This window comes from Pelmatolapia mariae, linkage group LG15, assembly GCF_036321145.2.
Source record: "Pelmatolapia mariae isolate MD_Pm_ZW linkage group LG15, Pm_UMD_F_2, whole genome shotgun sequence".
Lineage (NCBI taxonomy): Eukaryota > Metazoa > Chordata > Actinopteri > Cichliformes > Cichlidae > Pelmatolapia > Pelmatolapia mariae.
In genome coordinates, this window is record NC_086240.1 from 1,979,650 (window position 1) to 2,003,177 (window position 23,528).

General features: G+C 41.5%; 1 non-coding gene across 1 annotated transcript; it reads left to right on the forward strand.

The window, feature by feature from the left end:
• The first annotated feature begins 22,307 nt into the window (after positions 1–22,307).
• On the forward strand, positions 22,308–22,380 carry trnat-ugu (transfer RNA threonine (anticodon UGU)). The gene has a single exon. It is a non-coding gene; the product is annotated as a tRNA-Thr (tRNA).
• Positions 22,381–23,528: the final 1,148 nt, after the last annotated feature.

Sequence of the window (23,528 nt, forward strand, 5' to 3'; positions counted from 1 at the left end):
CATGTATTCCGTCTTACTGTTCCCGTTGAAATTCATTCCTCTTCTCTCCAGAGCATACCTCCGCCTCTCCACACTCTGTACCACCTGCTCCCTACTCTCACTACAGATCTGCAAATATCAGAGTCCACGGAGACTCCTGCCTGACCTCATCTGTCAGCCTGTCCATCACCAGTGCAAACAAAACAGGACTCAGAGCAGATCCTGTTTTTTCTTTCTTTTTTGTTGTTGTGCCAAACACATTTACTTAACAAAGAGGAGCACTGCTGACTCTTTATAGGGTCATCTTGTTAGTATTTTCTTTTCTTTCTTGATTGTATTTTATTATTACATTCATCTGTGTGGTTATACAAAGCCGAAATTGACAGGGAAATCCCGCACCACCCTCCATGACCATGTCCCACAGAGACCTGGTTCAGCAAGCCCCAAACCCACCCAGGCTCAGCCACACACACACACACACACACACACACACACACACACACACACACACACACACACACTGGCACATATAACAAGGCAAACAAAGTAAGATTCACAAAGACACACGTCCATCCATATCAGCCCACCTCCTGCAGATGTGCATCACTGCTACACATCTGCAAATCACTTTGCAACTCACCTCCAACTATTGTGTCTGACCGACAGGCTTGTTGTGCTTCTGCGTCTGCTAGGTTAGGTCTGGGGGACCTACAGTTTGTGGACATAAAGTGAGCATGGACTTACAGAACTTCAAAAAAAGGATGACTACCTGTCGGTGTTGTCTGCAGTCGTCTGTATCTACAACAGACAGTTGTTGCTGCTCTGTTTTGTGCTGTGGTGTTGCTGCTGCTCTCCCAACCTCTGGCTATTCATGTGTACACACAAAGGGCAGGGAGGTCCCCAAACAGAGCTGCCAAAATAAATTACTACAAATGGAAATAACAAATATCAGAAGAAGGAAAAAGAATCCCAACTCTTATTCTGCACACAGATCTTTGATAGTACTTTTTTCTGCTTTTTTGCAGGTAATATGCAGTTTGGTTAAGACATTAGGTTTGTTGTATGTTTTATTTACACTAATGTTTGGTGCTTTGTTTTCTATTCTATCTGTATTATTATCAGCACATGTCTAGGGCCTGTGATTTGATGGGTCCTTCAGACCAAATTTCCTCTTATGTTATGTTTATTAATCATTATTTCAGCAATTATTACTTTATCCCTAAAGAAGACCTCAAGAAATGCAAAAAAGGCCATTTTTGCATTCCAAACCTGCAGTTCCTCTAGTGGCCACTTGAGGCTGGCTCAAATAAAGGGCAAAACCCCATAAATTCCATTGTTAGGCTGGCCAACTGTACAGCATTTAGAAGCATGTGTGCAGTATGCTTTTGTCCTCTATGAATAGTTATGAGCTCATCTACCTAGATAGGTGAGTGTGTGGACAGAGGTCGACCTGAAGCCAGTGAATGACAGTGACTTCCAAGTTCAGAGATTCCTGGAATTCGGCATTAGGCCCCACCTGTGCTGACATAAATCACTGAACTGGACCTATCCACCATGTTTTCACTTGGAGCATTTTCATTGATGATCTGACAAAAACAAACACAAACAAAATCCTTGCTATGATACAAAGTTTATTAGTTTAACTATTTAGCACTAATTATACAACATGAGTGTGTGTCTGTTGAAGCTCGCTGGTGTTAGCTGATAGTACTCCATCATGGCAGTGGCTTTAAAATGCAGTTAAAACCAAAGGACGACACATCAGTACCCCCATCCATCTGAAAATAATCAGCTAATAAAAAGTCTAATTTCTTCCTGTTTGCGACGTTATCCAAAACACAGAACCCACATTTTTAAGGAAACTATTTTCAGACCCTAAAGTGCAGAGTACACTCATGGAGCACTTTGGAAATGAGAAAATATTCAGAGGCAGACTAACAGATATTTTATATCGATTTACTAGATTTGTTTTCAACCACAAGCAGCAGCTGGATGCAAAAGGCTGTTTACATAAACAGCCATTGTTCTATAAATCAGTCATGAAAAACCATTACTGCATATTTTTCCCCGAACAGCTGAACTGTTCTTAGATCTTATTTACAGCAAAGCATTTGCAGCACATGCTTGGTAGATGACTGCTCACTCTGTCATTATTGAATGTGTATATATAGAGAGATATATAGATATATATATATTTGCTGGACTGAGTGGGGGGTGTTTGTGTTTAACCTGAAATTATGGTGGTTACCAATCCTGTGCTGTGGTTATTCCCACTCTGTCACAAAGGCTAGCCAAGCAAAAGGGTTATCTTGCTCTTTTTCAACTTTATCTCCTCAGCCATATTGTGCCTCCAGTCCAATCCCTGCCTTTTAAAGTCTCTGGTCTCACTTTTTCTTCCTTTTCATGACAGATTGAAAAAATGAATTACTCTTTGTTCTTCACCTGGGGGAATTCTGAAAAGCAGTCACTCCATTTTCAGCAGGTGATTCTCTTTCTGCATGGCTTAGAAAATGGCACAATGAATACCAAAATCTGACAGTAGACAATAAATTAGAGTAGAGGCAAATGTAAACATAATTAAATGCGTCCTGTGGGCCCCAAAGCCTGGTGCACTCCAGCGTTCATGGACATTAATGCAGCCTGCCTTCTTGATTTGGACTCAAATTGATCATTTTATGCACAAAATGTGTGCTATTAAAGCATACCTAAGGGAGGGAGCTGTCGCCGAATGTCCGCCCCGCATTCACATCCAACTGGAGGCAGAATCTTGGAAACCATGACTGCCTTAAAAGGAAGAGGAGGAAGTGGGAGAAAATGAAAGTGGAAGACAGCAAGGCTGTTAATAATTAATTCGGCAGAGTTTTGGTCCTAGGAGGCCAGAGGAAAATATATTGATGTTAGAAAAATGCTAATTAAAGAAAGGCGCACACTTTGGTTTGGAAGGCATCCGTCTGCCCAGGCAGTTTGAAATCTCACTGCTGCCTGGGCTAATGGTGCTAGTTATGCCTTTGGGGGAAACACGGCATGAAACACAGAGGCGGGTGCTAATGAGTCTTGCGGACCTCTCCGGCACACAGGATGAATGGGAACGATGGAGAGAACACACTGAAAGGGAAGAAGGAGCCGCTCTTGGTGGAAGATGATTCATATTCTTTGGAAATTTCGTGGCAAACGAGGGAAGAGGGATCCTTCGGTGGGTAAAACTGGATTGACATGCACCCCACAGACTCTCTGCTGGCAGCCAATATCGAGACGCACTGCAAAGAGATCAACAGAGAGCGCGCGATGATCAGCATATTTACACTATTTGGTTTCACACAGCATGAGAAAGACAGAGGAAGCAACGTGGGGGGAAATAAAGACCACAGTGATACAGAAACAATCAAATTACTTGTTTATCCACATCTATGCCCCGGTCCCCCCAGGTGTGTGGTAAGAGTATATACCCTAACAAGAAACAACAGTCTATAATCATGATAGTTTGGGCTAAAAGCTATCAATAACGCTGTTTCTCATGGATTTTACTGGGCTGAGTCCAAATATGGCAATCATAATAGCTGATTGGCTATTTATACATATTTCTAATCATTAACTGTTAGCTTATGTCATCTTATCTGTTTATGGTGACTTCATATGATAATATTGGGCCTCGTTCACTAATATATTTGTGGAAATCTTCTTACCCTCTGCACACAAAATCCCCATCAGATTAATGACACGTGCGCACCGGCCAATTTTTTTCCACAGTGCATGTGTTGAATCAGTGAATCAGTCTCATTCCACATTCTGCCTGCAGTCTGCACGCTACCTGCATACCTCCACAGCCCCTTTACACCATACAGTGGGGGGAAAACTATTTGAGCCTCTGCCGAGTTTGTAAGTTTGCTCACTTACAAGGAAATGAACGGTCTCTAATTTCTCTGGTAGTTTAATTTTAATGGTGAGAGACAGGATATCAACTGAAAATCAAGAAGAAACGCATTACTTGAATGTCATAAATTGATTTGGATGTCATTGAGTGAAAGAAGTTTTTGATGCTCTACAACCTGACTCCTGCAGATTGTCATTGAGTTTGGCTGTGAGCCGCATGAGCGTGCAGCCAAACTCAATGACATGCAAATCACTTTATAACTTTTATGTAATGTTTTTTTCTGGATTTTTGATTGATATTCTGTCTCTCATTAAAATGAATTCACCAAAAGAATTTAGAGACTGTTCATTTCTTTGTGAGGCAGCAAACTTACAAATTCAGCAGAGGATCAAATAATTATTTCCCCTCATCGTATAAGCAATGACGTTTACCCCGAGGTGAAGCAGAGAGAATGCTGCACTGCTAAGGTAAAAAAGCAGGAGAAGGTCCGACTTTATTCTCACTGCCGCAATGAAGCCCTGAACAACAAAGCTCAGGCGCAATTCTCTCCGTGCAGAAGACACAGTCACTCATTTAAATTCAAATTCACACAAATGTGTCTATAACTGTTTCCATATTACACCAGTTCCAATTTGCCGGTGTTGAGTAAATACCAACAGTAAACTGCAGTTGTAAACATGTAAATTATGAGACTGTGTTGTAACATTGTAAAAATCAAACAACACACCGCCTTAAAGATAAATGTTTAAACAGAACATCACCAGAGTTTGGTGGATCTGGAAGGATTTTATTTATGTTCCTGAGAAAAAGTGCAGCTTTCCACCAGAGAGACAATCGTTAGGCGAAAAAATGGTGCAAGAATGTTAATAATAATAATAATAACAGCACAACTCCCCCAAAGTGCAAGATCAATACTAAAACGTGGATTGTTTTATTACAATGTGATGACATCAGCCTGTTGCATGTGTACATGTCTCTTCATGCGATATATTACTCAATATGGTTTCTTCACATTTATTAAGGTCAGTTTCACAGTGGATGCTAACAGTGAAGGTCGAGAAAAAGTGCCTAGCCAACCTAAATACTTGTGTCCTCCAAGGTCTAGTATATTGTTGTGAAGTTTGAAAACAATCCATAAAAAGTATTTACTGATTTTCACATTTGGTTGACCCGATCTCTCTCTCTCTCTCTCTTTCCACTGTTCCTCCACTTCTTCCTGTCCAGAGCATCTTCCGGTGTGATGTTCGCAGCCTTCATATCCTCTTCGATTCGGTCCATCCAGTGCTTTTTTTCCTCATCACTACGGACAACGGGTGTGGCCCGATATTCATGTTGGTCGGTCTGTTTCTACCAACACACAAAATTTGAACAAGATATCTTGAAAATGTGGTTGCTACACTTCTAACAGACAGATAAACAGAAAACCAAACTGAAGCAGCTACACACTCCCTCCCTTCGGGGAAACAATAGTGATGGTAGTAGTATTAGTATTCAATTTAAGAATGTGCTTTTAAATTTTGTAGGAAAGCCAGAGCTTCATTATTTGCTTGTGTGCATCGTCTGAGGCACTTTAAAAAGTTGTTTGTAAGACAGGAACAGTTCAGGTACTCGTGTGTGTGTGAAGTGTTCGTAAGCACGGTTTACACACACATTTATGCACAGTTGTTTATAAATGAGCTCCATTCTTCATTATGTAGCACATCAATAATCACAGAAGTGGATATAGAGAGAAGACTCGAATATGAAACATATTAGAAAACAATTATCTTGCCTTTGCGTTTGGTGCATGTTCTATGAGACGCAGTGCTTATAAAGAGGAGAATGTGAAAGAAAATAAAAAAATAATAATAAAAATCAGTTGCATGATAAGAAAACATACAAGTTCAGTTTGTTCAAAACCAGATGAATAATTAGGAAAAAGAGCCGTCTGAAAATTAGCACCACTTTTTCCAAAATTCACGTGCCAAAATCTAACTGACTCATTTCGGTCAAGAAATGACTCGACTACATTAGACAGTTGTGCCAACCAACAATTTTAGGTAAATTTAAGCTAAAGTTAAAATCCTCAAGATGAAAAGGTTAAGAAGAAGTTCAGCAGGTAATATTAACAACTTATCTTATGTGTGTAGCCATTTGGTTAAGCTGATTTTCAGATTGCAATTATAGAGCTGCATTAAAAGTCACACCGTTGTGACCGTTTCCATATCGAATTTAATTACCATTCATCCAACACATGTGGAGGTATTTTCAGGTTCAGAATGACTTTAATCCCTGACGGTGCTTCTTTTGTGACAGCTGCTCAAATATTTTAAGTGGTGGAAGCGCTGAGCCTGGATTCTCACACACAGAGCGACAGACTGCCGCGTGGCTGCTTTCCTTACCTCTGTCATATTTATTCTGTTTGCCAAAACCATCTGTAAGCTGATGGAACTGATGTGACTTTGGAGCATTTCACTGAATCAGTGCATGTATGTAACAATACATGTATAATCGCCGGTGTGCACTCGACTGCACCGTGGGGCCTTTAGCTTGCTGTCCAGCAGTCTCACCTCGTGTGTGATGACAGGAGGATATCATCAGTCTTTAGAGACCGTGGTCTGGATCCACTGCTTTTTTCATCATTTCATTTTATTCCTCTTCTTCCTGTTTGTGTCCTCTGTTGCTGACGTTCTGGTCATGATGCATTTCCCCTGTTTTTGGTCCTTGATTGAAAAAAAAAAACACGAGAGTCTCGTGAAGAACCATCCACTAAGGCCTTTATATATGTCTGTATATAAATCACAGCCTTCTTTACACTTTTACTACAAATCTTCACTTTAACCTCCTCGTAGCACCATCAGAAAAAACATTATTGTCTCTTCACAGGTACCACACTCGGGCCGTGCACTCAAGGTACTTCTGTTGAACCTGTGACATGAGAAAACAAGTCGTAAACCTCTGGTGACAACTTTTGACCCCAGTGTAATAATGGTAGAAAAACTCTGGGGCAGGCTACTCATTGCTTATTTTACACACCTGGAAACTTACGACAGTAGGATTTGTTTAGCACTATTCTAGTTCTGACCAGTAGAAGCTTTAACTATGTGACATTTGCACCTGCAGCCAATACAATGACTAACTTAAAATGTTGAAATCGAATTAAAACATTAACATTTTTACCAAGTATGTAGCCTTAGACACCCTGTAGTGCTTTTTCATACATTATATGTGCCTTTTTGCTGCTTAAAGGCTACTGTAATGGAGACCAGGACTTCCATTAGCCTTTCTTGACTGGCTGGTTGGGAATTAAAAACTATAATGAAGGAAAACACACATTGGTTGATAGTGATTCTTTATTAGATTTATTTGGGTTAATATTTAAGTGACTGCTCGTGAAAGGTGAAGAGACCGGGGGACTGGCCATCCGACCCGTGTCGGGAAGAGAACCGGAGTTAGAGCTGTTCACGTTTAATCACTTGTTGTAACTTAAATTATATGGATATGTAAAAAGAGAAGTGGTGACAGCACTCAGCTTTCCTGGTTGCTTCATTTGCAGGATGTGGAGCAGAAGAGTAAAAGCAGCTCAGTCTCCTGCTTATGAGCTCCTGGAGCGAACCAATGGCCAGGCTAGGGGGGTGTGGTGAAGGTGTTTTAATGTATATAGAAGTGTTTGAAGTCAATATGTTATTGAGTTATTTACAGGATTGTTACAAATCTAATTATGTCTATGATGTGTTATATTGTGCTTGATGTTTTCTTATGGGGAGGTTTATGTTTTCGTTTAATTTGCTGACCCCCAGACTTGGTCTATTCCAGATGCTCACCTGAATCAGGTAGAGTATAAAAGGAAGCCATTCCCCTTTAGAAGGGTGGGGATTCTTTCCTGTGTCAACATGTGGTCTCTTTAATAAAGTCTTCCATTTGATGGACACATTTTACTCCAGTCTCGTGCTATTTTATTGGAAGTGACCCATGACCACAGGTACGCATAGTTAACTTGAGGTCTAGTGATTAGGCCAGATGGAGACACGTCTGTGGATTGTAGCGCAAGGATAGAAAAGCAAAAATAGATCTTTGCATTAATAAAAACAGGCTTTTCCTCTACTTTGGTCTTTCTCAGAGCGTAGAGAAAGAGTCACGAGATCACTGAAGCAAAGAGTAGATATTCAGCCATCCTAGGTGATTAATGTAAACAGTCTGCACTTGTGTAGTGCCTTCCAGCTTTCACTAGGCTCTACAAACGGCTTTACAATATGTTTCTCATTCACATACTCACCCCAAGCAACAATGACGGCAGAGCTGCCGTGCAGCGTCTCGACTGAGGACACTTGGGTAAACGGAGAGGCCGGATATCGGACCGCTCCGCCACCTGAACCCCCGCCCCCCTACGGAATGTCTTTACAAAATTTAAATTCATCAAACAGCAGTCGAGATATTTCAGCCCCGTCCAAGTCACAATTATGCAGAAACAATCAACTAGCAATCAACTTTGTGCGCCTGTTTCTCATAAGAGCTCGGTCAAATTACACACTGTGATTTGTGCTTTCTGTCAAACATCCCCACACATTTCCCAGGATAGTAGAAGAATAGCAAATAAATGACAGTCATTAAGTATTAATTTGCAGGCTTGTATGAATTCTTGACATTTGCCTCGGGCAAATAAGGTGCAGTGCAGAAACAAATTAAGCATCCCTGTTTATATAGGTTTCTTACGTGCCACGTAAAGCTTTAAAGCGCGCATCCTGTGCTTTCTTCTCCAACATGAAAAGAATGTGTTCCTGTAGGTGGTGTTTACTCGATGTTCTCAAAGGACTTTATTCAAATGATCTTCGTGTGTTGGTTTCTTTGATCTCTGGAAGTAAAGTGGATTTTATTGTAGCATATTACACTACTCTAACTCAAACAGCAAATATGATGATGGTAACCGCTGCAGTAGCCTTCCACGTGTAAAGTACTTATTTCTTTACCTTTAATTGCAAATTTCTGTTTGATGTGTTCCAAGAGCGTCCACTGGCATAACCGCTGCGGCTTCCCGCTTCATTAGACGCCCCCCACAGCTTAATAAAACATAAGTGTCTTATATCCTCTACAGTATTCTATTTTTGTTGCATCAGAGATAGCAATGTGAGTACGGAGGAGAGAAGCCACCTTTTGTAGTGGCAGATCGTCAGGAAGACAAGAGGTTCCGATCTTCCCCTTTCTCCTTCTCTTTTAGCTGGAGCTGATAGACCTGATTATATTTTCCATGCCAGGCCTCCCACAGTTCCTTCGTGAAATGGGCGATCCGCGTAGGTGATCAAATCGAAAGCAAGTACATCAGTGCAGATATCAGATCAGCAGGAGATAACTTAAATAACTTGACAAAGATTAGACTTTGATTGGACACGGAGATTGTCTTATTGATCTCTGTGGCTCCATCAAATGTGATATGATCGTTACTTAAATGTATCCCATTAAACAACATTCAGCTGCTCACTCATTTTTCCAGTGATGCAGAATAACTAAATGCATTTCCTCCACAATCACATACATAAGTGCAGCTTTGATGCTCCCATACCTGATTCATGTCTCTTCTTTTTGAATATTAAAAAAACATTAACAGGCACTAAACGAAATCAATAATTTCCTTAATTTTTATTGCAGCACTGTAATTAAAATGGCACAGCAAGAGCTCTACATTTCAGTTACATCCAGCTGTTTTAGCAGCAGTGACAATTAAAAATCAAACAATTAAAATCTGATTGTTGTAAGTGCAGACTTTCACCTTCAATTCAAGCAGTTTAACAAAAGAATTTGCTCAACTCTTTAGGAATTACAGACATTTTCACATTTTGTACCATTATCCAACATGCTAAACGGTCATCTATAGGGTGAAGCAGCGGTGCCCAACCCCCAGGCCACGGACCGGTACCGGCTGTGAGTCGTTTGGTACCGGGCCGCGAGAGTTGAGGCTCAGCTGTGAAATTTTATCGTTATTTTTTTAATCATTTTTATCGTTAACTCAGTTTCCCTGGGTCTTTTCCTGTGTGTTATGAATCTTCTTGTTTTGGTACAGGTACTGGTTTTATTTTGTTGTATTTGTAACAGCTAATCTGCGACACCTTAAAGGCCGGTCTGTGAATATATTGTTGGACATGAACGGGTCCGTGGCGCAAAAAAGGTTGGGGACTGCTGGGGTAAAGGTTAGGATACAGGGTGCCTGGCTGCAGTCACAGTTCTGACTCACTTACATCTTCCTATAACTCACAGCTGCACACGAATATATAGCATTTTTCTACTCTGCCTGAATACTTCATTCACCCAAGCTCCTTCCTTTAGCATTCTCACTCCAATAAACACCTTACTAAAACTCTGTGTTTAGTATCTTACCCAAACAGACTGGAGCAGTCAGGGATCAAACCGCCAACCTTCCCGAGATACAGCCGCCCTACAGCCGAAAGCTTATGACCCGCGCTTAGTGGGAACTTTTACAACCCCCCATTTTTATCAAGAGTGGGGCTCAACAGGTTACCCACACCTCTCATCAAAAACACATCCTGGATAAAGGACAAACATCCACTCAGTGTGCTGTCTGTCCAGCTGCGGGCATCTAAGGGCATCACAGACCTGTTATTATTGGAATTAGGAGAAATGTTTTGGAGGGACTGAATCTAGAGTTCCCAGAAGAACCCGTGCAGACACGAGGAGAACACGTAAACTTTACATAGACGGCAGGCTAATCGCACCAGCACCGCGCTGCTCCTGTACTCATGTATTTCTAAACAAAATGAAATCTGATTCACCTGAAAATGGTCAGCATATCTTCACTTCTGTGGGAACCCGGCTGACTGAGGACTGAAAGGACTTCAGTCGGGCCTTTAATTAAAACTGAAGCTTATTTTTTCCATTGTTGCTGTAGTGCTGCTTATGTAAATGATCTGAATGTCAATCCACCGCTGTGCATTCCAGGAAAATCCCAGAATCTGTGCTGCACAGCAAAATCATACACATCACAGTTGGAGCACTAAGCCGGGGAGCCAAACGGTTAATGTTCTTCGGTGCTCATCTAACAGTCGATGCCGTAGGTCATTAGCATTCACAGCAGCTCTCTGCTTCCCCCTTGCCATCAGTCCCACTTCATCAGTTAAACATCGAGCTCCTAACCCTGGCTTTGTTTGGTGGGAGCGTCCATGTCTGATAAGGGCCCCCCTGATACGTCTGACATCATTAATCACCGGCACCGTGGGAGGACAGTGGGCAGGTTGCAAGGAGCAAGTATCACCATCCTTCCCCACAGATCCATTTTAACGGTGCCGTGCTCCTAATTAATGGAGCCGGCCCTGTCTCTTCACACTTATGCCTCAAAATGCACGCGGCGAGGGATGTAAATGATGGTTTAAGATTTCTGCTCTCAGCTGGACAGATAGCGTGAATCGACGCAGTGGCTGCGTGCTTCCACTATATGCCAGCGGAAAAAGAATGGAGCCTCAGTGGACAGAAAACTGATATTCCCACATACTTGAAAGGTGTAACCACAAATGTCAGCGCCATCAATAACGCGACCTTGTTGGTGACCATTTTTCTTCCTCACATTAAGCAGCGACGTGAAGGAGAGACGTTAAAACAGTCAAAGTGGGAGAAAGATAAAACACGCAGCCAATTTTTTACCGCAGATAGGAACTGCTGCTGGACCCAGTTTAATTCCTCATTACTGACGATGTGGTGCACTGGTTCACCGCTCAGAAAGCTTCACCTCACGTTTGCTGTCACAGCCGTGAGCGAGCCGGTTCTTCAGAATCCAGAGATGAGCTTAAAAAAGCAGATAATGTACAGTCAAAAGAAAAACAATGCTTAATATGGTGATTTTCTTCTTCTTTGCAGTCTTTGTTATTTTTCTAAGTTTGAATCTGTATATTTGCATAGAGATAAAACACCTGAGGGGAGGAGAAAAAAACTGCAAAACACAGAGAAATGCAAATTACTTGTGTTCAGGTGAGACTATTAAAAAAAGGTGTTACATAACACATTTCATCAGGAAGCCAATACATAAACAAAGGAGCAAATAGAAAATGTGTGTATGAATGTGTTAGCGAGTGCAGGAAATTATGTTCCTCCCTTTAGCACTTTTGCTCTGAGTTAAGGCGTCCTATCTCCATACTAATGTCTCCGCTCCAATCTTAACTGCTCCTGTCACTGCTCAAATTAAGGGTACTTAGTCATTACCCACACCTGAGGGTAAAAAAATAAATAAAAATAAAAGGTTACTCTGAAAAAGATGCTCTAGTCAGAACAAAATAAACCTCCTCATTAATTACTTGGAGTTTCCTGCTGCACACAGAGATTCCTTATATTTTTATTGTTATTTTCTTCTCTCCTGAGTATCGTACCGCAGAGAGCCTCTTTGCCAGGCTGAATATCACTGGCAGTAATACCACCTTTGAATCTAATAAACAGCCAATCACCATCATTCACATGGTACTACTTAGTCCCCTCAGAGATTTGCAATTGTACACTCACAACAACCAGGGAAAGTTCAGTCATTGCTGGCAGGGGGTTAGCCCAATGACTGCAGTGAAAATAGCCCCAATCAAAGTACTTATAACACAATTATGCTATGTGGTGACCAAAAATAAGTTTATTTTTCAGTTCTCTTTATATATATAAAAATCATTGGATTAAATTGCATTCCAGCAGCAACAGACTGGTTTTCACAGGCTTCAGAGGGGGCTACGGAAGAAAATGAAGGTGCCCGTAGAGCAAGGAGAGGCATGTGCTTTATTTTGCTCTACAAAACAGCGCTATTGAACATTCCAGGTACCTGGCAAATGTGGTGTCAAGATGCATGAAAGCCTACCTTGAATTTCAAAAGAATCATTTCTGAAAAGAACTGAACAAGTCGAAAATCTAGTCAGTTTTCTTCCTTTATGGGAAGTTGGTTGCTGTGGACACATTAAAATCAACTGTCTAAATGCTACTTATATAGTGCTTATCTACTCTATTCACTCAAAGCTCCAGCTGTTCACCTATTCATAAAAGCACTTTAATCAACGCCTTTTAACTTGACACTGAAATACTCACACTACCAATTAATGTACTGGGTGCAACTCTGGGTTTGGTATCTTGACGACCTGCTGTACCTACTGAGCCACAGCAGCCCCAATGTTGAGAAGGTCACGCCTGGGGAGCTAGGACGTCCCTAAACTTGTCCTGGACATGGACATGGGACCCCTTTAGTCTTCCTGTGGGGTGGCTGTAGCTCAGGAGGTAGAGCAGGTCTACAGCTAATGGGAATGTTGGTGATTTGAGCCCTTTCTGCTCTGGTCTGTATGGCCGAATATCCTTGTGCAAGATGTTAAACTCAGACTGAATGAGACATGTTGAGTAGAGTGCTCTGAGTGCTTGAACAGAAAAGTGCTATATAAGAATCAGTCCATTTAGCATGCTTTGTGTGCAGTTGGCCTGTTGGTTGCTGCTTCCATGGACCAGGCTTAATGATTTGTGTTGACTCATGATTTATTGTTGGAATCTTTATCTTGCTTAAGTGTTTTTCCATTTCCCGAGTAGCTTCCCTTCTCTTGTGCTCCCTGATTTCCCAGTCTGTGTCTTACTTTTGTGCATGTGAGCGCACTTTTGGTCTCTCCTTCAGTTTACTTCTATGTTTATTTTGAAAGTTGCTTCCTAATGTAGCTGTGTGTGATTTTAATCCTCCCTTTGTTCCTTTCCTGCCCTTGTTATTGTTTTGATTGAGTTCACACATGCTTTGTTAATCCCCTCCCTGGTGTGTGCATATTTCTCTTTCAGTCTTTGTATTTCTCAAGCAGTTTTGCAATATGGTTGGCACATGGTAAAGCCATAACCACATAAATATCAGCACTCATGGTTTCCCAGCAGTGCTTTGCAATATAAAGAGATGACTGGTGCAGCTCACCTATCAGGGGGTTTTATGATGTGGCGATTGCTATTTGCTGTTCTTAGACCGTAATATTCCTAAAGAACAGCAAAATGAACTAAAAGTGGAAAGAAATGTCCAGAAACTCAGATGTGCAAATTTTGTCTGCAGTGTTGGGAAGGTTACTTTTCAAATGTATTCCACTACAGATTATAGAATACATGCCCTAAAATGTATTTTGTAACGTGTTTCATTACGTTACTCAATGAGAGTAACTATTCTGAATACTTTGGATTACTTAATATATTATCATGCTTTTTTACAACTACATGAATGAACTATTGCTGTGTGATTTATTACTATTACTGAAGGTTACTCTCCATACCAATACCAACTAGATGTTTAAATCTTAATATAAATGAGTAACAGTAGGTGGACATTAGGTAAGGCTGCACTTTTTGCAGCGATCTCGTATAGAAAACTATTCGTATATAAAACAGGTCCGCGGCTCCGAGCCGTAGTAAAGGGACCTCTGGCTAATACGTCGGGTTCGTGTCGGGCTCGTAGCTGAAAACTAGCTTTACTTTGTTGTCTGGGTCAACTTTGCTAGCGAGAGACAGAGAGAGGCGTTGAAAGGCTGCTCCAACAGAAAACATTAGCACGGTGTACAGTCGAGTCGAATTAGCTTAATTACAACTGGGCTCGTCAGGCACTCTTTTTGGCTCCAGTGGTTATTATTATATTTACATGCTTCTGTTAGGGTGCTTTGGTCGTCGACCCAGTGTTTTGTGTTTTTGGTTCTTTGATTTTGTTACTTCATTATATTCTAGCTTTGCTTTATGGGTTATAGGATTATTCTTAGTTTAGGTTCTCTGGGTGGGTTTTGTTAGAGTTTTAGTGTTCTGGTTTTCTGTCTGTGATCCATAGTTGCTGTCTCCCCTGTCTGCTGTATCCCCGTGTCCAGTCAGTGTCTGTGTCTGCCCTGGTCCCACGTCTCTCTTCCCTCTGTTGTAGTGCCTGCCTGTGAGTCTGTGTCTGTAAGTGCAGTCTGTGTTATATTTCCTGTTTTACTTTGAAGTTCTATGTCTTATGTTAATGTATCTGGTTTTGCTTCCCCTGTTTCGTTAGGCCTGATTTGCCCCAGCTGTGTTTCCCTCCTGTTACCCATTCCCTGATTGCTCCCTCTGTGTATTTAAGCCCTGTGTTTCTCTGTGTCCGTGTTGCGATCTACCCTCATCTAGCTGTGTGTTCTGGCTGCCTCCCTGTGTAAGTTTATTTGGAAGTTTGTTGCTTTTTGAGTTGAGCATTAAAGCTGTTTTTTGAGTTTACCGAGTCACTGGAGTCTGCACTTTGGGTCCTTTTCCTGCCTGCACACAGCCGTTTCATAACAGCTTCCAGCTCCCATTTCTGCTTGGGGCCGATTGCCGAAACCACACTAACCCCTCCCTGTCCTCTCTCCTCTTGCTACCACCATATATTACCTGCTACACTCCAGTTCAACTCCCTAGTCTACGTTTCCACCCTCGAGTCGCCACGTCCCCTCGTGTTTTGCATCTAGCCAAATAAACTTTGTAAAAGTCTTTTGCTGCCTCTGCTTTGGGTTGCTGCACTTGGGTTCAGTTTTGTTACTGGCCTTTGGCCTGTTGTGAAAAAAAGTTCTTATTTTTTCAGTTTCTGCTGGGGGTTTTTTTCATCTGTCTGTTTGTTTTTTATATCGAATGGTTCCACAGTTTATGAAAAAAACTGGATATTTTCTATGAATTAAGAAGAGTTTCTGTTTTATAATTAGGGGATGTTCCTGTAAGAATGTTTCCTGTGTTATTATATTTTTATTCCTTACAGTTTAAGTCGTGCTGACAGATTTCTTCTCATTTACTCCAGCAGCATGTATCATGTAAAAAAACTGAGAGAAACTGTTTCTTTATCTTACATTAAGATATAGCAGTGATTCAATGTGTCGTTAAGCTGCTACTGACAGATATCAGAGTTTATGTGGCTCACGATGTAAAAGGAGTTTGACATCCCTGGCCTAGATAAATCTATTTTATTAAAATGTAGGTTTCAGCATAATGATAACATGTTGGCACAGTGGTTAGCACTGATCCTAGGTTTGAATCTACCACCCAGGTAGGAGTGAATGTGAATAGTTGTCTGTCTGTTGGTATTACAACGTGTTTCGGGGTGTACCCACCTGAATATCCTGGATGGATCTATTTCAACATATATTTTAAACTTGTACTTTAGGCTTGAGTTTTATACCTTGCACATGCACATTTGCATTCATCTCCATGTCATAACAAATAAATTTTAAAAATCTTGACTTGGGTCAGCTTCTTAAAATAAAGTGTCATAAATATATCATGTTAAAGCCAAAAATGCACTGCCGTAAAGTTTGAGTTTCACTTTGAGCATTAAGCTGACAGTAGCTCAGCTTACAGTCAGGTTGTGTTATCATACATTGATATACGCAGAGTGCCGACCCACTGAGTGCTGCGCTGTAAGATCAGCTTGTATGTTGGATCAAACTGCACTGATTTGACATTGTGCATTAGAAAAGCTTTTCCCTCCATCTATCAATCTAAATGACTCCACTCCCGAATGCAGCAGCTTGTTAAAACCTCAACTTGAGATTTAAGTGGGGCACAATGGATCTATACGTACCTGGGCATGTACCTGGGGTCTAGCTATGCAGTTGCTCCTGCTCAGAAGAGCATGAAGTGTGTTGTAGAATCTAATTGGAAAAAGGAGACCACACCTGAATCACCAGAGTGCTCTAGCAAAGAGAATACAACCCAATTTTAGGCCTCTTTTTCCTCACACTGTTGGATGATAGGACACTCAGACTAGACTTGAGAAGAGTGTTCTGTGTGTGTGTGTGTGTGTGTGTGTGTGTGTGTGTGGGCATGCCTGTGTGTGAAACTGTGGAGGTTCTGAAAACCTTTCGAAAGCACCTCCAGCAGTATAAGTAATACTGAATTAGCATATTTATATTTTTATGCTGTAACCCAAACCTAAACATCTCTTTCAGCCTGTGCTCATGGACACAAACTTTAAGCAGTTTTTTTATGCTATTTTCTACTCCTTAATTAGCTGCTGTGGAAAGTTCGCCCTCTCTCACCTCTCTATTAAGAGACCCTGTGCTCTCCAGGGTTGGAAAAGCACAGGGTTGACAACCAAAACGTTCAACTTCTGTGTGTGTATCTGTGTAGGCGTGTGTGTCCGTGTCAGATTAAAGTAGACAGTGATGAAACGATTCCTTTCTGTTGGTAAGCACGCAGAGAGAAAACAGGCAGCGGGATCCTTGACACCCGAAACCCATGCGCCGGGTCTCACCACAGGAGGGCACTGCATCGAGTGTGAGTAATTACATGTGTGAGTACTTTGCTGCCCTGTAGCTTCTAAGAATCCCCGTCATAATTATCTCCCCACACAGAGCTGCACACTCTCTCAGGCACACACTGCAAAACCACACTCTCATATTGTTCCAATATGTCTCTCAGGCGTGCTAATTATGGGAATCGAGAATTGATTTTCGTGTGCTGTAACATCCTTGTGGGTTGCGCTCGTGTTTTAACAAATGGGATGAGTTTCTGTGGGTTAAAAGGCTGCGATAGCCACAGTATACACAGTGAACATACTGGTCCATTAATCTTCTGCAGTCCTCAACAACAACAAACTCGTACACCTCGTGCGCTGCTTCTGAACGAGGACAGGATGCGGTCCGAGTCCGTCCTCCCGTATTGGAAAGTCATATTTGCTGACGCACAAACGCAGCCCAATCATTTACAGCACAACAACCAAACCAGCCGTCTCAGTTACACTTAAACAACTGAGTCGTGCCCACGCCCCCTGGTCCCCCAGCCCCAGCTGCACCACCCCCGCACAATCCATAATGAGATTCCTGGCTGTTTTGCCATTGATACTCCATGATGAACTTTAATGAGATGCTTTGGAAAAGATGAGCTCAAATCAGCACTTTTCCTTGGATTGCAGGCGCCGGCTCAGAGGAAGAAGAAGTGGAAAAAAAGAAGCTTTTGCCAAGGGGTGGTGGCGGTGAGGGGGGGCAGCATCGATCCATATGCATTGTCTCATTAATTTTGCCAGAGGTGTGGATTCCTCGTGATCAATATCCAGCGACTGCATCTTTATTCTTCTGTGTAACCTATTACTGTCTGTGAAATGCAAGGCCCGGACAACAATTAGAGCTGTGGAGCAGGCAAGGCCAATCAATAGCATAGATGTATGATCTGTAAAGAAGGAAGCAATAACTAGTCAAAGGTACAGGGTGAATTCTTCCAAGGCTAAAGGCTAATTTGGTTGAGTGACTCCACCTCACTCAATGGCCACCATGCTTCTCCAGAGCTCAGCCTTAATAAGAAGAGGGACCTTCAAGACTTTTTACAAGACAACTCTGGGTTCCAGGGTCATTTCCATCAATCTGCTGTGATGAAAGCAATGATCTCTTCACTGCTTTGCCTTTTGCACAAAGCTCTGGACTACTAAAGGGCTCATAGACACTACAGGTATAAATACGACTGAGAAATATATGGAGGCCATGAAAACTACAGTATAATGTGTACATTAAAAAGAGGAAGGTTTAAGGTGTTGCGGATAAATACAACAAAATAAAACAGGTACCGGTACCAAAACAAGAAGATTCACTCATAACACACAGGAAAAGACCCAGGGAAACCGAGTTAACAATAAAAACAAAATAAATAAATAAATAATGATAAAAACCCTGAAAACCATGAGTTTCACACCCGAGCCTCAACTCTCGCGGCCCGATACCAAACGACTCACGGACCGGTACCGGTCCATGGCCCGGGGGCTGGGACTGCAGCTATAGAAGTCTGCAATAAGATGGCTTTCTGTTGTGAGCTCTGTTTAGTTTATGGCCTTAGTTCATTATTTTGGCTAATATTAGAAAAAAGGCTGTTTTGGCCAATAATTGCGCACTTTCTTGCTCCTTCTTGTTAGGTCAGTTTTTTTGGGAATAAAATGCTCATCTCGAACATGATCGCTAAAGCCATCTTTTATACTGTGTCACCGTAAAGAAACTGGAGTGAACAGCAAGATGCAAATACATTAGGAATAGAAGGGAAGTAGAATGCTTATCTATTATATATAGAGAACTTAAATAGTGCATTTTATAGCTAGCGGCGCATCACTGAGCACGGGTCGTTTCCAAGTTAGTGAACAGCTCTCTGAAGAGGTGTAAGTACATTTGTTCTATATTTGTTCTGCTAGCCAGAAAATAGCAAAGGAATGCTATAACAGAAAACAGCCTTATATATAACGAAGCTGTATGCAGTTATTGCACAGCTATGCATGATTAATGTTAGCAGGTATGTGTGTAATGCTCAGTTGTGTGTACTATTGTAGATTACATATGTACAGCTTCTCAGCTTAACATCCAAATGTCACTAATTTGCATATTCTGGTTGACTTCATTTTGAATGCCAGCAGCTTATTCTTACTTCTGATCGTCCAAGTCTGTTTCAAACCGAGTCTTCCATTTCTGAAAATGACTTCCTGTTCTTAAAAAGTTAGTCTGAGCTGTGCTTCTAAAGTTTCCACTACCACTAGAATGCTAACATCCTAACTATGCTATTAGTGGCACTTGTAACAGTAGCAATGCTATCGCCCTCAGCTCAAGAGTCTTAAAATGTGTCAAGGAAGGCTAATTAATTATGATGTTGATTATATGAATAATGATGACATTAGAGAGGTGATTTGGGCAGTAGCATCATCATGGTTTTCTAAGCAACGATTTCAATGTTTTGATGCAATCAGGGTTGCCAGGCTGGGGGCTGATGACAGGGCTGCAGCTGCAGAGAAAGATGACATCCTTGCGTAGCTCAAAGCTTCCTCGCCCAGCTGTATTTTCATATCAGCAGTACAGCGGCTGTTAGCATATTAGGCTGTCCTTTTCTGCCAGTCCCTGCCATGGTTTACAAGTAAATGCAATGACTATAAATCACCGGTAAATCACACAGCAGAACTAAGATTATGTTGAGAATAATGACATAGCTATAAATCTTCCATGGTGCTGACTGGACTGGACAAAAACACAAGTTTATTCTGGGGGTTTGTAATATAATTTCCAATTCAGATTAGCCTGACATTGATGGATTGCATCATCATTCTCTCAAAATGCAAACTGACTTTTTTTTGTTGACAGGCTGACAATTTGACGTTAGTTTATTGTGTGGGTGGGCTGCTTTATCAATGGTTTGTGGGAATAAAAATCAACTCAGATTTTCAAATTTTTATTAAGTCTGAGTGAAAAAGTTTGGAGGGCAAACTTTGCTGTTTGCTATTTCCACATGTCTTCGCATAGAGTGACTCATCCCGTGGCTCGGGCAGTAGCGGGGAAGCAGCTTATAGATATTGGTGAACTGTATGTCTAACAGCTTCCTTGCTTTCTTTTTCAGAGTGCAGAGGCACTTACTGGAGAACAGTGATGGCTGTTGGTCATTTGTGTATGGATTTCACTGCCACGTTTGAGAAGTTGCGGCTCTCAGGTATTCACTGCAGCATGAAAAGCAATAAATAGCAAAGCTATCTCACTGTTAAAGTCCACTTAGCTCCTGAGGGCCCGGTGCTCTATATGTAAATGAGAGTGCCTTGTAACAAGCACGTTGTCACGCACACACACATTGAAATCCTAGCTCAAGAACGCACGCACATGCACACGCATCTACCAAGTGACTATGACAGTGTTCTGCCTTAGATGAAAACAAAATACTCGTGAAGTTCTTTCCTCCAGCAGGCTGGACGCTAGGTGACTGCGTCGTCCTCCACCATTCGAGTGCTTTTCTCTTGTTTTCCTTTTCCTTCTCGCACTTCACACTGACTCAGAAACAATCGAATTAGACATTGTGTTTGCCAGGCTGTTAATATCCTGAAAATCACCAGGTGGTTTGGATCTGTTTTTGCTCCGCTTCACACACGCTTATTCAAAGCGAGCCTTTAAGCTTTCCATCACAATATTGGGACAAGAGATGAAAGCCAGAACTTTTGTTTGTTCGACCCCACCTCTCCGAGGTTTACCACTGACCTGAGAAAGTCTGAAGGTAATGCCAGTTAATCAAATACATCAGTCAAAGTGAAGAGAACGGCAGCGATGACCCCGGTCCGGCACTCACCGCCGTGGCGTCTTCATGACAGGAAGGGTCGAGCCGCAAGGAAAAACAAACTTCAAAAATGAGTGGGTATTTAATTAACCATGACAACATAGTTTGGCTTAACGAGCATTTCTTCCCCGACTAAAGTCTGCCATCCATTCTCTTGAGCTTCTCACAGTTGCTCAGGGCAACTCAACATATTTGCCAGCTAGCCACTAAAATGAGTGGGAAGCTTGCCAAAGCTTTGTAAATATACATGAAGATGAAACAGCTCTGCCAACTTCCTTCTGGTACACTGGGAATGAAGCTTTAATGAAGTATATTTCATGCTAACTTTTTGTAATGGAGCCCTTTCTGTCCTGAATGACACACATTTGCACAGCTGCCCAACATGTGTTTGTTAATAATGACCTTTGAATAATGCTTTACTTCAAGACTTTTTATGATATCCAGTAAGAATAATGACAGTGAGTCACAAGCCAGACTGGTGTAACACATTTAATAGCAAGGCCTGGCTAAAGCCTGTTTATGAGGCCCAGAATCATATACATCAGTTTAACTCCTGTGTGAGCTACACTCTTTTATTTTCTCCTGATGGTAGCATTAATAGTAGCATTAAAATGTTTTTTTCCACCGTGCTTTGGTTACAGCTCCTCAGTGGGGTTGATGTGGTGAGCATCCATCACCCTCCAACAGGCTGCTTCTCTTCTCTCTCCATCAGGAATCACAGAGCGACACCTCGTTAATCCAACCGTGAAGATTTGCAAAGCAACTTGTGGATCCTTTTACTGTAGTTTATATAATGCACGGGTCACTGTATACGTGACAGTACAGAAGTACACAACCAAGTACTTCAGTGAGCCTCAGTCGCTGTAGTGAATATCCTCTACATATGTAGGACACTGAATCCTGCGCACAGCTAACATGCAAAGTTTTTACTGGAACATTTTAACAATTTGGCGTTTTGCTGGCCATTTAATTACCATTTGTGACTGTTATACATTTTATATTGATAGTAATTATAATAACAATGATGAAGCCATAGTACTCAACAACATTACAAAATACTAAATACTTTACAAAACACACAAAAAAGGCAGAAATTATCTAAATGTAACTGAAAAATATTTAAAGGTTCATTGTAAGAATATTTTAGTTAATGGTGCAAATTCACATTTCATATATTTTTTATTTTGACAAATGTCACATCTGCGGTTAAAAATGACAAATTGACAGAATAAGTGTTCAAAATGTCAAGCTGCTGTTCGCTGTTGGATATCCTCCTACTCCGCCTGCTACGAGGAACCCTTGAAGCTCTTTTCTGAAACTGAGCGGTTTCTGTCATATTTCAGCCCTGACTATAGAACACAGTGACTGGATGTGCATCAGACGTCGGTGGTCTGTGCTTATGCAGTTTTTACCTGTGCATATTGGTCCTATTCTCACAGAGGTCTTTGGTCCACCTCGTCGTCAGAGTGTAGGCTCCATAGCTCAGTGGTTAGAGCACTGGTCTTGTAAACCAGGGGTCGTGAGTTCGAGCCTCACTGGGGCCTTGCGTGTGTTACCTTGTTAGCACAATTTCATTCTGATTTGCTAAAAAATGAAGTGTCTATTCACCATGTTCCTGGAAAAACCCAGAGACTTTTCTGATTGATGGCAAACCACTTCTTTATTGATCTATGCAGAGGTCTCGAAATCCCTCATTAATCGTGCAGGTGAAGTCTCATCATTATGGGAAAAATGGAGCATTTTGGACCCAGCATGCATGCATCCCTTAGAATACACAGTGCCAACTTCTTTTACATACATGTAAACATTTTGCAGATTTCATAAATGTTCAGCTAATTGGTGAATGGTCGCCTGCCTCTGTGTTTTGGCCCTGCGACTACACTAGTCCAGTGTACACGCTTGCCCAAAGGCAGCTGGGAATTGGATAAGTGGAAGAAAACGAATGGATGGATCAAACCCAGGAGGACTTTAACGTTTTGTGATCCCATCTTGGCACCGCTGCCAAGTTTATGGCAACTGATTGTTCAATAGTCTCGAAGCTGACACACAAGTAAAAGAGTCCTTGCTCTAGTTATAGATGTAGCCATAAATTCTGTGTGGAAATGTGTTACAGTGTAGCAAGAGTCAATTAAAATCTGATTTTTTTTGTTGTTATCATACCCATTCCCAAAGCCTGTAGCTATTATGCAGTGAAAACACATATATTTGCAACTTTTGTTGAAAAGGTGAAGCACACTCTGCAGTATTTCAAGGGCAGCCACTTGGCACTGACAATGCATGCTGTGTCTCACCTAGAAGGCAAAGTACCCGAACAGCAACATATTTTTTTAATCAAGGACCAACAGCATGAATTTATTTCAAAAGCCCAATCCTTACAGTGTTAGCTTAGACTCAACTCCTTGTTCTTCCACAGCACAGATCATTAAAATATGCTTAAATGTCTGTGGATTAAAAAAAGAAAGAAAGTGAGGGGGGGAAAAAACTGCCCTGAGAAGTAAAGTGAGTGACTGTGAATCACTCTTAGATCTTATTTCCCTTAGCTGAGTTGTTCATGTTAAAGTTGTTTTATTTATAAAAGCATTCCAGCTGAAGCCTTTCTTGTTAGCTTAAATTCACTGCAGGCTTAAGAGTCAGACTGAAGCAAGCTATCTTCAGAGACAACATCGGGTTTTTTTCACCTTTTTGTTGGGAA